This window comes from Dasypus novemcinctus, chromosome 17 (assembly GCF_030445035.2).
Source record: "Dasypus novemcinctus isolate mDasNov1 chromosome 17, mDasNov1.1.hap2, whole genome shotgun sequence".
NCBI lineage: Eukaryota > Metazoa > Chordata > Mammalia > Cingulata > Dasypodidae > Dasypus > Dasypus novemcinctus.
In genome coordinates this window covers 52,311,578-52,323,828 of record NC_080689.1, presented here as the reverse complement: position 1 = coordinate 52,323,828, position 12,251 = coordinate 52,311,578, and positions in this window count along the sequence as shown.

Here is a 12,251-nt window from a genome sequence, read left to right as displayed (position 1 = left end):
AGCAAACTAAATCCAAAGTTAGCAGAAAGAAGGAAATAGTAAAGATTATAGTACTGATAAATGAGAATATAAAAACAACAGAGAATTAACAAAACCAAAAATTGGTTTTATGAAAAGATTAATAATCAATAAATCTTTAGCCAGACTGAGAAAAAAATAGGGCACGAATAACTAAAAGCAGGATGAAAGTAGGGACATTACTGCTGACCTTACAGAAATAAGAAGGATTATAAGAAAATACCATGTACAACTATATGCCAACAAATTAGATAACCAAAATGAAATGGATAACCTAAATGAAATTCCTGGGAACATGCAAATTATCTACACTGACTCAAGAAGAAATAGAAAATCTCAACAAACCTGTAACAAGTTTAAAGTAATTGAAAAAGTAATAAAAAAACCTCTCTAGACACTATATAGGCAGGGCAGATAACCCTAGGAAATGAGCACCCTGTCAGTAGGCCTTACCTTGGAATATATGATAACCAATCTCCCCAATGCATCAGAGTTAGACTCATTTATAAATTTCCTACTCATGTTCTTCTGCTCCTTTTATTTGAACCTCTTACTTGCATTATACCCATTAAATAAATGTCCCAGAGACTTAAATCTTCCAACTGTTTATATGCCAGTTAAGCCCAGAATCTCAGCAGAGTTGCAGGCAACACCTACTCTCCAGTTCATCAAACTCACCCAGGACAACTAACAAAAGGATGATGATGGACAATACCCCTCCCGAAAAGAGAGAGTATCTACAACTGCAAGCAAGACAGTTCTATCCCTCTGTCCCATGGGATCTAAGCCCCCTCTCAATCAGAAGCAGAGTGGGCATCACCATACCAAATTTCTTAAGACTGAGGAATGAGCAAACATTAGGGGGGAATGCAACTATGGACTAAAGTAGACTTATTATTCTAGTAATGGAAGAATGTGTAACACTGATATAAAGAGAGTGATCACGAGAGGTTCTGAGGGGAGGAAGAGGGAATAACAGGTATAACATGGGGCATTTTGGGACACTGGAATTGTTCTGCATGATATTGTAATGACAGATACAGGCTATTGCATATTTTGTCAAAATCTATTAATTGTAAGGTACAAAGAGTAAACCATAATGTAAACTAGACCATGGTTACTAGCAATGCTCCAATATCTGTTCATCAATTGTAAAAAATGTACTACACTAATGAAAGATGTTGTTAATGGGGGGAAATGTGGGAAGAGGAGGGGGTGGGGTATATGGGAATTCCCTATATTTTTGATGTAACATTTATGTAATCAATACCTTCCTTAAAAATAAAGGAAAAAAATCTCCCAGCAAAGAAAAAGCCAGGACTGTATGACTTCACTCCTCAGTTCTACCAAACGTTTAAAGAATTCACAGCAATCCTTTACAAACTCTTCCAAAAATAGAAGAGGAGGGAATCGGCGTGGGACATGACTCCTGGCAATGAGCCTCCCGGGCACCATGGGATTACTACCAGGCACCAACTAGCAATGCAACTGGAGAAACACCTTGACCAATAGGGTGAAGGGTAAAGACAAGTGAGTTTATGTGGCTAAGAGATTTCAAAGTGAATCGGGAGGTCATCTCAGTGGTTAAGCTTATGCACATCTCAGTAGGGTCCCAATGACTGCCACAGTAAATATTGCCTCACATAGCAGGGCTCCTGAGGGCTCTGGAGACATCCAGACACTATAGGCAGGGCTGACAGCTCAGGAGTTTGGCACCCTGCTAGTGGGCCCTACTTTGGAATTTATGGTCCCCATGTGACAGAGTTGGACTCAGTTGTGGTTTCCCTACACATGGCTCTTCTGCCCCTTCTATTTGAACCTATAGTTAGTACTAGAGTTGATAGGTTTATGTCCAAGAGACTTATATCTTTGGGCTTTTCTTGTCCCAGGTGGGCCCTGCATCTCAACAGAGTTGCAACACCTACTCTCCAGTTCACTGGACTCACCCAGAACAACTAACAAGGAAATGATGGACAATAACCATCCCAAGAAATAGAGACAGTCTACAATTGCAAGCAAGATGGTCCCATCCATCTGCCCCATGGGATCTAAGACCCCTCTCAATTAGAAGTGGAGTGGGCATCACCATCCCAGAATCCTCAGGATTGGGGAATGAATGATGGACTAGAGTAGACTTACTGTTATTCTACTGTAAACTTATTGTGATTCTAGCAATGGAAGAACTTTTATCATTGATGTGGAGGCAGTGGCCACTGGAGGTTCTGAGGTGAGGGAGAGGGAAAAATAGATGTAATTTGAGGGCATTTTCAGCACTTGGAAATTGTCCTGAATGACAGTGCAGTGACAGATACAGACCATTATATATCTTGCCATAACTTACAAAATTGTGCAAGAGAGAGTTTAAACTATAATGTAAGCTATAATCCACACTTAGTGGCAATGCTCCAATATATGTTCATCAATTGTAACAAATGTACCACACTAATGAAGAATGTTGTTAATGTGGGAAACTGGGGGAGGGATAGGGTGTGGAGCATATGGGAATTCCCTACATTTTTTATGTAACATTAAGTAATCTAAGTATCTTTAACGTGTTTTTTTTATCCCCTTCCTTGTGGCTTTTTGCATGCTGTCTGCTCTGTGTCCATTCACTGTGCGTTCTTCTGTGTCTGTATTTTTTTTTATTTCCCCTCCCCGCCCCCTGCGGCTTGCTTGCTGTCTGCTCTCTCTGTCCATTCACTGAGTGCTCTTCTGTGGATTTTTTTTTTGCTTGTCTTCCCCCCCCCCCCCCCTTTTTTTTTTCTGTTGCATCACCTTGCTGAGTTGGCTGTCTATGGCACTTTCGGGCTGGGTGACATTCCACGGTGCAGGTGAGTCTACATTCAGAAGGAGGCCAAGGATGCAAAACCAGGACCTCCCATATGGTAGACGGGAGCCCAACTGATTGAGCCACAGCCGCATCCCCAATCTAAGTATCTTAAAAAAAACCCTGGCCAGCTGACAGGTAGGTGAAGAGGGTCAACCACAACACCAGGAAGCCAAGAAAGCCTACAGCTGCAAGCAGGAGAATTGCATCCATCATCCATTGGAATCTAAGGTCCCTCTTGATGTAGAGGGGAACTGGACATAACCATCCCAGGGTCCACAGGATGGAGGAATCGAGTATGGATTAGAGTGGGCTTACTGGTGTTCTGCTGGGGAACTACAGTGATTAGTAAGGGAAGAAATTGTAATAGTGATGTGGAGAGGGTGGCCATGGTGGCTGCTAATGGTAGGGAAACGGAAGAAGAAATATGGTGTGGGGGCATTTTCAGGATTGGGAGTTGTCCTGGGTGGTGCTGCAGGGATGGATGCTGGATCTAGTGTGTCCTGCCATGACCCACTGGGTGGACTGGGGGAGAGTGTGGACTACAATGTGAACCACTGTCCATGTGGTGCAGTGGATGTGCCATGATGACTGAAGAGGTTGTTGATGTGAGAGGGGTGGGGTGGGTGGGATGGGGGATATATGGGGACCTCATATTTTTTTAATGAAACATTTAAAAGAACATAAAGAAGAAGAAGAAATAAAAGAATAGGGAATACTTCCTAACCCATTCTATGAGCCCAGCATTACCCCAATACCAAAGTCAGAAAATAACACTACAAAAAAAGCAAATTACAGACCAACTAATATCCCTTATGATAATAGTTACAAAAATCCTCAACAAAATACAAGCAAACTGAATCCGACACATATTAAAAGGATTTTACATGATGACCAAGTGGGATTTAAACATGCAATGTATGGCTGGTTCAGTATAATACACAACATGATCATGTCAACTGATGCAGAAAAGACACTTGGCAAAATCCAACATCGTTTCATTTAAAAAACAAAACAAAACAAACCCACACTCAGAAAACTAAAATTAGAATGGAAATTTCTCAACACGATAAAGGGCATTAATGAAAAACCAACAGCTAACATCACACTGAATGGTGAAAGACTAAAAACTTTTCCCCTAAGATTAAGTATAAGACAAGGATGCCCACTGTTTCCACTGTTATTCAATACTGTACTGAAAGTTCTAGCCAGAGCAATTAGGCAAGAAAAAAAGAAATACAAGGATCTAAATTGGAAAGTAAGAAGTAAAACACTCCCTATTCACAAATGACACGATCCTAAATCCCAAAGAATCCACGAGAAAGCTAATAGAACTAATAAGCGAATTCAGTAAAGTTGCAAGGTACAAGGTAAACAGAAAAATCATTTGGGTTGCTATACACCAGGAATAAGTAATTTAAAAGAAAATTAAGAAAATGTTTCAATTTACAACTGGATTTAAAAGAATAAAACACCTGGGAAAAACATAAGCAAGGAGGTGAAAGACTTGTACACTGAGATGTACAAAACTTGCCAGAAAAAAATAAAGACAACCTAACTAAGTGGAAAGACATCCTGTGTTCATGGATTAGAATACTTAATACTGTAGAGAAGTTCTGATACCTGCTTCAACATGGAAGAACCTTGAAGACATCATGTTGCATGAAATAAGCCAGACACAAAGGAAAATATGAGATTTCTCTTACATGAAATAGAACAAGCAAATTCATAGAGACAGAAAGCAGAATAGTGATAACCAGGGACTGGGGGAGGGCAGAATAGGGAGTTATTGCTTAATAAATGAGTTTCTGTGGATGATGAAAATTTTCTGGCAATAGATAGTGGTGAAGGTTATACAGCTTTATTAGTGTACTTAATACCACAGAAGTGAACATTTAAAATGGCTAAAATTACTTTTGTTATGTAAAATTTACAATTAAAAAAAAGTACAAATTGTATCTTCAAAAATATGTTTGTAACATATAATTTTACTTTTGTGTATGACTTGGAAGATTCTGAAAAGAATTCCACAGATCTGCATAGATTAGCTATCTCCCTAAAATAACTCTCTAAAAAAAAGAGCTGGCTTACAGAACTAGCAAAATTTTGCTAAAAATATTCCCATGTTTTAGTAATCTAGAAATATATTCCTAATTGAATAGAAACTGATTTGCTTTAAAATGAAGTCATGGAGCTTAAAATACAATTCATAAAAACCCAAGTTTTTTTAGTTTGCTTGTTTGTTTGTTTTGAGGTACTGGAGATTGAACCCAGGACCTCATATGAGGGAAGCCAGAGCTCAACCACTGAGTCACATCAGCTCCCCTGAGTTGGTTTTTTCATTTGTTTGCTTGTTGTTTGTTTTTTGTTTTTATTTTTAGCAGGCACTAGGGACTGAACCTAAGACCTCACATTTGGGAAGCAGGCACTCAACCGCATGAGCCACATCTCCCCGACTGCTCTAATAATCAATATTCTAATTCTATTCTCAACTTCTCAAAGAAAGCAAGATTCCTTTATTCTTTTATTCTTTCACAATTACTCTAATATGAACTACACATTTTTATGTGTTACATTAAAATTATTAAAACAATTTTATTTTTAAATATTTTTGCTCTGTGAACTATTTATCTAAATTATATATTTCCATTGTTTTCATAACTTCTTGTTAGAAAAAAATGCTTCATTTTAAATTTATTTCTTTTTTAAAGATTTTTTATTTATTTCTCTCCCCTTCCCGCCTCCCCCCCCCCCCCCCCCCCCGGTTGTCTGTTCTCTGTGTGTTCTTCTGTGACCACTTCTATCCTTATCAGCAGCACCGGGAATCTGTTTCTTTTTGTTACGTCATCTTGTGTCAGCTCTCCATGTGTGCAGCACCATTCCTGGCAGGCTGCACATTCTTTTGTGCTGGGCGGCAATCCTTACGGGGCGCACTCCTTGCACATGGGGCTCCCCTACGCGGGGGACACCCCTGCATGGCAGGGCACTCCTTGCGCGCATCAGCACTGTTTATGGGCCAGCTCCACACGGGTCAAGGAGGCCCAGGATTTGAACCACGGACCTCCCATGTGGTTGGCAGACGCCCTATCCATTGGGCCAAGTCTGCTTCCCTAAGTATTTCTTAAATATACATTAATTTCAAACCCCAGCTTCACCTTAGCATTCATCAATATGCATACACTTTTTACATATTTCATTCAAACATATTCATAAGCGAGTGGATTAATGCTCTCATAAGAGTAACTATTGTATTTAAATACAAAACACTGATTTGTATTTGTTAATAAAAAGTTCAAGTTTAAAATAACATAAAAACATTTATAGGAAAGTGAAAAAGTATTCTTGGAACTTCGGGCATTTTTAGGCATTGACATTGCTCTGCATGGTAATGCAATGATGGATACAAGTCATTAAACATTTTTTCAAAACCTATAAAATTGTACCATGCCAAGTGTAAACTGTTATGTAAACCTTAGACCTTGGTTAGTAGTAATGCTTCAATATTTGTTCATCAGTTGTAACAAATGAACCATACCAATGTAATTTGTTACATACCAATGTAACATGTGAGAGGGGCAGGAGGTAGGGTTTATGGGAATTCCCTTTACTTTCGATGTAACTTTTCTGTAATCCAAAACTTCTTTAAAAGTAAAGCTTATTGTATGAAAAAAATATTCTTACCCAATGAGTTATGCCAATAAAGTAGGCAGTACTTCTTACCTAAGCCAACAGAAACGCCTTTTCCATGAATCCCTGTGAAACACTGAGAAAAATGTGTGTTTATGAAGTATATTTAAATGTAATCTGAAGAATTATTCAACCAGTCAAGAATCATAGCATTTAGCCCACATAAAATAATGAAGTGTATTATTTATTCATTGAGCTTTTTTGCAGAACTTCAGCCATATTTCTGTCAATTCATATGATGATCTATATATGAGGGATTAATCTGACACAAAACAGTGAAGCTTAATCCTTCGGTATATCATAATCTGTTTACACTGCATGCTAAGAGGATTTCAGATTTAAAAATTATACAGGAAGTGATGCTAGAAATGTACATAGAACAAGAGTGATTTTCCTAAGTTCTTAGGCTCTAATATCTGTGTTGCATAAATGGACTTATTTTAAACTGTCAAATACAATATATATTTAATTTTTAAGGGGTGGAATTAAAGTCTTCATTTAATTTTTTTTTTTAAATCATAAATGAAATCTTAAATACATATATATTCACTTAAGGAGGTTATCTAGAAGTCAGCATGTTTTCATTTTGCAATCACTTTATGAAGTCACCACTCTCAAAGAAAGAAGAAAGATGCTCACATGATTCCCACGCAGAGTGTAAGACACAGACCAAGGTCAGTTCACTTTACCCTATAATTACACACATTACATAGAAAAGGTAGAATTATTAATAACAAGTACCAATGGTGCCAATAATTTCCTCTTTGAGAACCTGCCCTGCTTACAACCTTGGAAGGGACAAATCCCTTGTACCATTTAACCCTGTCCTTTCACTCTCAACTCTACTCCCAGATCACAATTGATTGCAGCAATCAGACACACCCCCCTGGGGATTTGGAATTAAAACATGGACACTTAATTGCCATAAGAGGAGCCAGAAGTCATTAAATTCCAGGTCTGAGGCTATTATTTTGAGATGGTCATGTTGGGGCCATGTACAAGTGAGTATTTGAGCAGGGAAGTCAGTTTATATCGAATGAGAGAAATGTCAAAATATCATTTGGTCCCAAAGAGATGTTTTCCACAAGGCTGCCAGCAATTGAATGGAATGTCTTTTTTTGTCTTTTTAAAAATAAATTATGTATTTTTTTCTCTATTTTTTTAAAATGCTACATTCAAAAATTATAAGAAATCCCCATATACTCCCCCACCCCCCTCACCTTTTAAGATATCAGTTCTCCCACCCTTTTTTTTTTAACCTAAGTCTTTGTGAATGCATTTCTATCTTTACAACCAAATATCTATTGATTATAACAATGATTCACAAAATATTTTATACCCAGAATTTTACAAAATAATTAAGGAATTCCAAAAACATACCAGAATGAAGAAACAAAAATAATCTCTCAAATTCCTTTTTATAAAATATCTAAGAATTGTTGATTTCTCAGGAGTGAGAATCATGAGAGAAATGACAACATTAAATAGCAACCTGTAGTAAGGCAGTCAAACTCTGAAACTTCCCCAGTCCAGAAGATCCTTTTTATTCTGTTCTTACAGGATGTTAACTTAAAGATTTATTCGGGTATCTACTTTACCTATTTCTTTCAGCTTATTGTGATTTTATTTTTAAAATCCTTTAATATTAGATTGTTAGACTTCTGTATAATTTCAACATATTTTATCATTTTTATTAATTACTTACCTCTGGTTTTAATTGGTTTACTCTAAATTGATCATTCTTAGCCTAGTTTTCTTACTATTCTTGCTATCATTTTCTCTTTAAACTCTTAAGTTTATCACCTAAATATTTAATATTTTAAGTTTACATTCAAGTGTTATTCATCCAGAATAAATATATCTTATACAAAGATAAATATATCTTAGCCTTAATTTAATTTTTATCTGAACCTAAAGAACATACATCCCCATTATAGAATATTTGAAAATATACATAAAAGTTGTTGTTTTAGTTTGCTAAAGGCTACCAATGCAATATACCAGAAATGAGTTGGCTTCTACAATAGGATTTATTAATTTATAAGCTTACCTGCCAAGGCTGGGAAAATGCCCACATCAAGGTATCAAAGCTCTCTTCCCTGAAGGTCGATTGTTGGCAGTCTTGAACTCCTGCCATATGACAGGTATAATGGCAGCTCTGCCAGTCTCTGCCTTCTCCAGGCTCACTTTCTCCCCAAGCTTAGCTGTGGGCGATCAGGCAAATTCAGCGTCCACTCTTCTCTCCACTCTTCTCTCCCCTCTTCTCTCCACTCTTCTCTCCCCTCTCCTCCAGGCTCACTGCTTCAGCTTCAGGCTGCTCTGTCTGTGGCTTCTCTCTCTCCTGTGTTCATCAACTTCTGGAGACTTCTCTCTGACTCTGCCACTTTTTTCTGTGTCTATAGCTTTTATTCCTCTGTTTGTAAAGGACTCCAGTAAAAGGATTAAGAACCACTCTACTGAACTGATCTAATGAAGGTGACACAACAAAAAAGGAGACAAGTGAAAACACAGAAAAGCACGAAGAAAATGGATACAGAGAGCAGACAGCAAACAAGCTGCAAGGGGGAGGGGATAAAAAAAATAGTGTCTTGGGTGGGGGGAACTACATGGTGGGAAGCAGATTTGGCTCAACTGATAGAGTGTCTATCTACCATATGGAAGGTCCAGGGTTCAAGTCCAGGGTTCAAATCCAAGGCCACCTGACCCGTGTGATGAGCTGGCCCATGCACAGTGCTGATGTATGCAAGGAGTGCCATGCCAATAGGAGAGCCCCGTGTGCAAGGAGTGCACCATGCAAGGAGAGCCGCCCCATGTGAAAAAAAGTGCAGCCTGCCCAGGAGTGGCGCCGCACACACAAAGAGCTGACACAGCAAGATGACACAACAAAAAGAGACACAGATTTCTGGTGCCACTGACAAGAATGCAAGCAGACACTGAAGAACACACAGAGAATGGACACAGAGAGCAGACATTGGGTGGGAGGGGGTGAAGGGAGAGAAATAACAAATCTTTTTAAAAAAAAAAGAAAATAGAGTTTTTAAAAAACCTGCATAGCATTGGCACCAGCATAGACATACTGACCAATGGAACCAAATTCAGAGTTTTGATATAGATCCTCATGTAAGGTCAACTTATATTCGACAAGGCCACCAAGCCCACTCACCTGGGACGGAATGCCCTCTTCAACAAATAGTGCTGGGAGAACTGGATTTCCATATCCAAAAGAATCTCACACCCTATACAAAAACTAACTCAAGATGGATCAAAAATCTAAATATAAGGGTTCAGACCATAAAGCTCCTGGACAATATGTAGGAAAGCATCTATGAGATCTTGTAGTAGGAAACAGTTTCATAAACTTTACAACCAAAGCACAAGCAACCAAAGAGAAAATAGTTAAATGGGGCCTCTGCAAAATTAAAAACTTCTGCACACCAAAGGTGTTTGTCAAGTAAGTGAAAAGGCAGCCTACTCAATGGGAGGAAATATTTGTGAATCATTTATCCCCATTTAAAAAATGGGCAAGAGATTTGAATAGATACTTTTCCAAAGAGGAAATACAAATGGTTAAAAAGCACATGAAAAGATGCTCAACATGACTAGCTATTAGGCAAATGCAAATCAAAACTACAATGAGGGAAGCGGACTTGTCCCAATGGATAGGGCGTCTGCCTACCATATGGGAGGTCTGTGGTTCAAACCCCAGACCTCTTTGACCCGTGTGGAGCTGGCCCACGCACAGTGCTGATGCGCCCAAGGAGTGCCGTGGCATGTAAGGAGAGCCGCCCAGCGCAAAAGAAAGTGCAGCCTGCCCAGGAATGGCGCCACACACATGGAGAGCTGACACAACAAGATGACAGAACAAAAAGAAACACAGATTCCCATGCCGCTGACAACAGAAGCGGACAAAGAAGAACACACAGCAAATGGACACAGAGAACAGACAACTGGGGGGAGGGGGAGGGGAGAGAAATAAATCTTTAAAAAAAACTACAGTGAGAGCATTTTATGACTGTAAGAGTGGTGGCTATTGAAAAAAACAGAACTGTATGTTGGAGATGATGTGGACAAAAGGGAACCCTCAACCAATTCTGGTGGGAATGTATAATGGTGCAGACATTGTGGAGGACAGTTTGGCGATTCCTCAGGAAGCTAACTATACAATTGCCATATGCTCCAGCAATCTCACTACTAAGAATATATCCAGAAGAATTGAAAGCAGATATATGAACACCAATGTTCATAGTGGCATTATTCACTATCGCCAAAAGTTGGAAGCAACCCAAGTGCCCAACAACAGATGAATGGATAAGCAAAATGTGGTATATACATACAATGGAATATTACTCAGCTCTAAGAAAGAATTAAATACTCACACCCAGAACGACATGGATGAATCTTGAAGACCTTATGTTGAGTGAAGTAAGCCAGTCAATAAGGACAAATATTGCATGAGCTCACTGATATGACCTAAGCATATTGAGCAGACTCACAGAGCTAGAGTCTGGAAGATGGATTATCAGGAGACAGAATGTGGTGAGCCAATGCTCAATACTGGCAAAACCCCTGATAAGGTTGATGCAGGTGGTTTGGCAGTGGATGGGTGTGATGGTGGTGCAGGGATGTGAGTGGGGTCACTGGTGCTGGAATGTGAGAGTGATAAGGGTAGAGAGGGCTGGATTGGACTATCTATAGAACTGGGGGGAGGGCTGGAGGAAGGAACAGGTGAGCCCTGGGGTCTTATAGTTCTGTGGTTGAAGCTACAAAGGTGGGACTGTTCTTTTGGCAAATATAGCAGGGGTCACTGACTAGTGCAGGGCATCGATGGTGGGGGGATATGTGGGAAAGGGCATACCTGGGCATGCGTCTATGAAATATGAATGTGTTCATCTTATCATAAGGTGTCATCTCAGTGGGTGGAAACCCACACAATAAATAAGAAAATATTAAATTCCCATCCTGGAGATCCTGCTACTCTTTAAAATAAAGGGACAAGGATCTCTCCAGTATATAGACAATGCCATAAAACAGACCAGTATGCCAAGCTCTCAATATTAATGGATGTAACTATAAACCTTATTTTTCAAAAATTGAAACTTAGTGGTTGACATAGGTTCTGAAGTGAGGGAGAGAGAAGAAGGGATGGAACATAGGGCATTTTTAGAGCATTGAAATTGTTCCTCATGTTCTTGCATTCACAGATAGAGGCCATTATGCATTTTGTCAGAACCTGTAAAAGTATATGGTGCCAAATGTAAACCACTGACCATGGTTAATAGCAATGCTTCATTATTTGTTCATCGATTGTAACAAATGTATCATGTTCATATAGGATGTTACTGACAGGGGAGAATGTGAGAGGGAGAGGAAGGGTATATGGGAATCCCCTGTATCTTCTAAGTAACTTTTCTGCAACCTAAAACTTCTTGAAAAATAAAGTGAAAAACAGAGATTCTTGGGGAACATTCAGAAGAACTTGTCAATATACATAAAAGGTAACCAATCTTATGGTGACAAAAGGTACAATGCAAACAATTATTTTAATTTTAAATTTTATTTTATATTATTATTATTCGGGGCTTTGTTTTGGGGGAGGTTTTAGATTGCAGAAGAGTCACAACTGTGGTAGGGAAGGATTACTGGTGTGGGGTGTCAGTGGTGGGGGGATGTGTGGGTAGGGGTGCACATGAGGCATGCCTCTGTGAAATACAAATGGGTT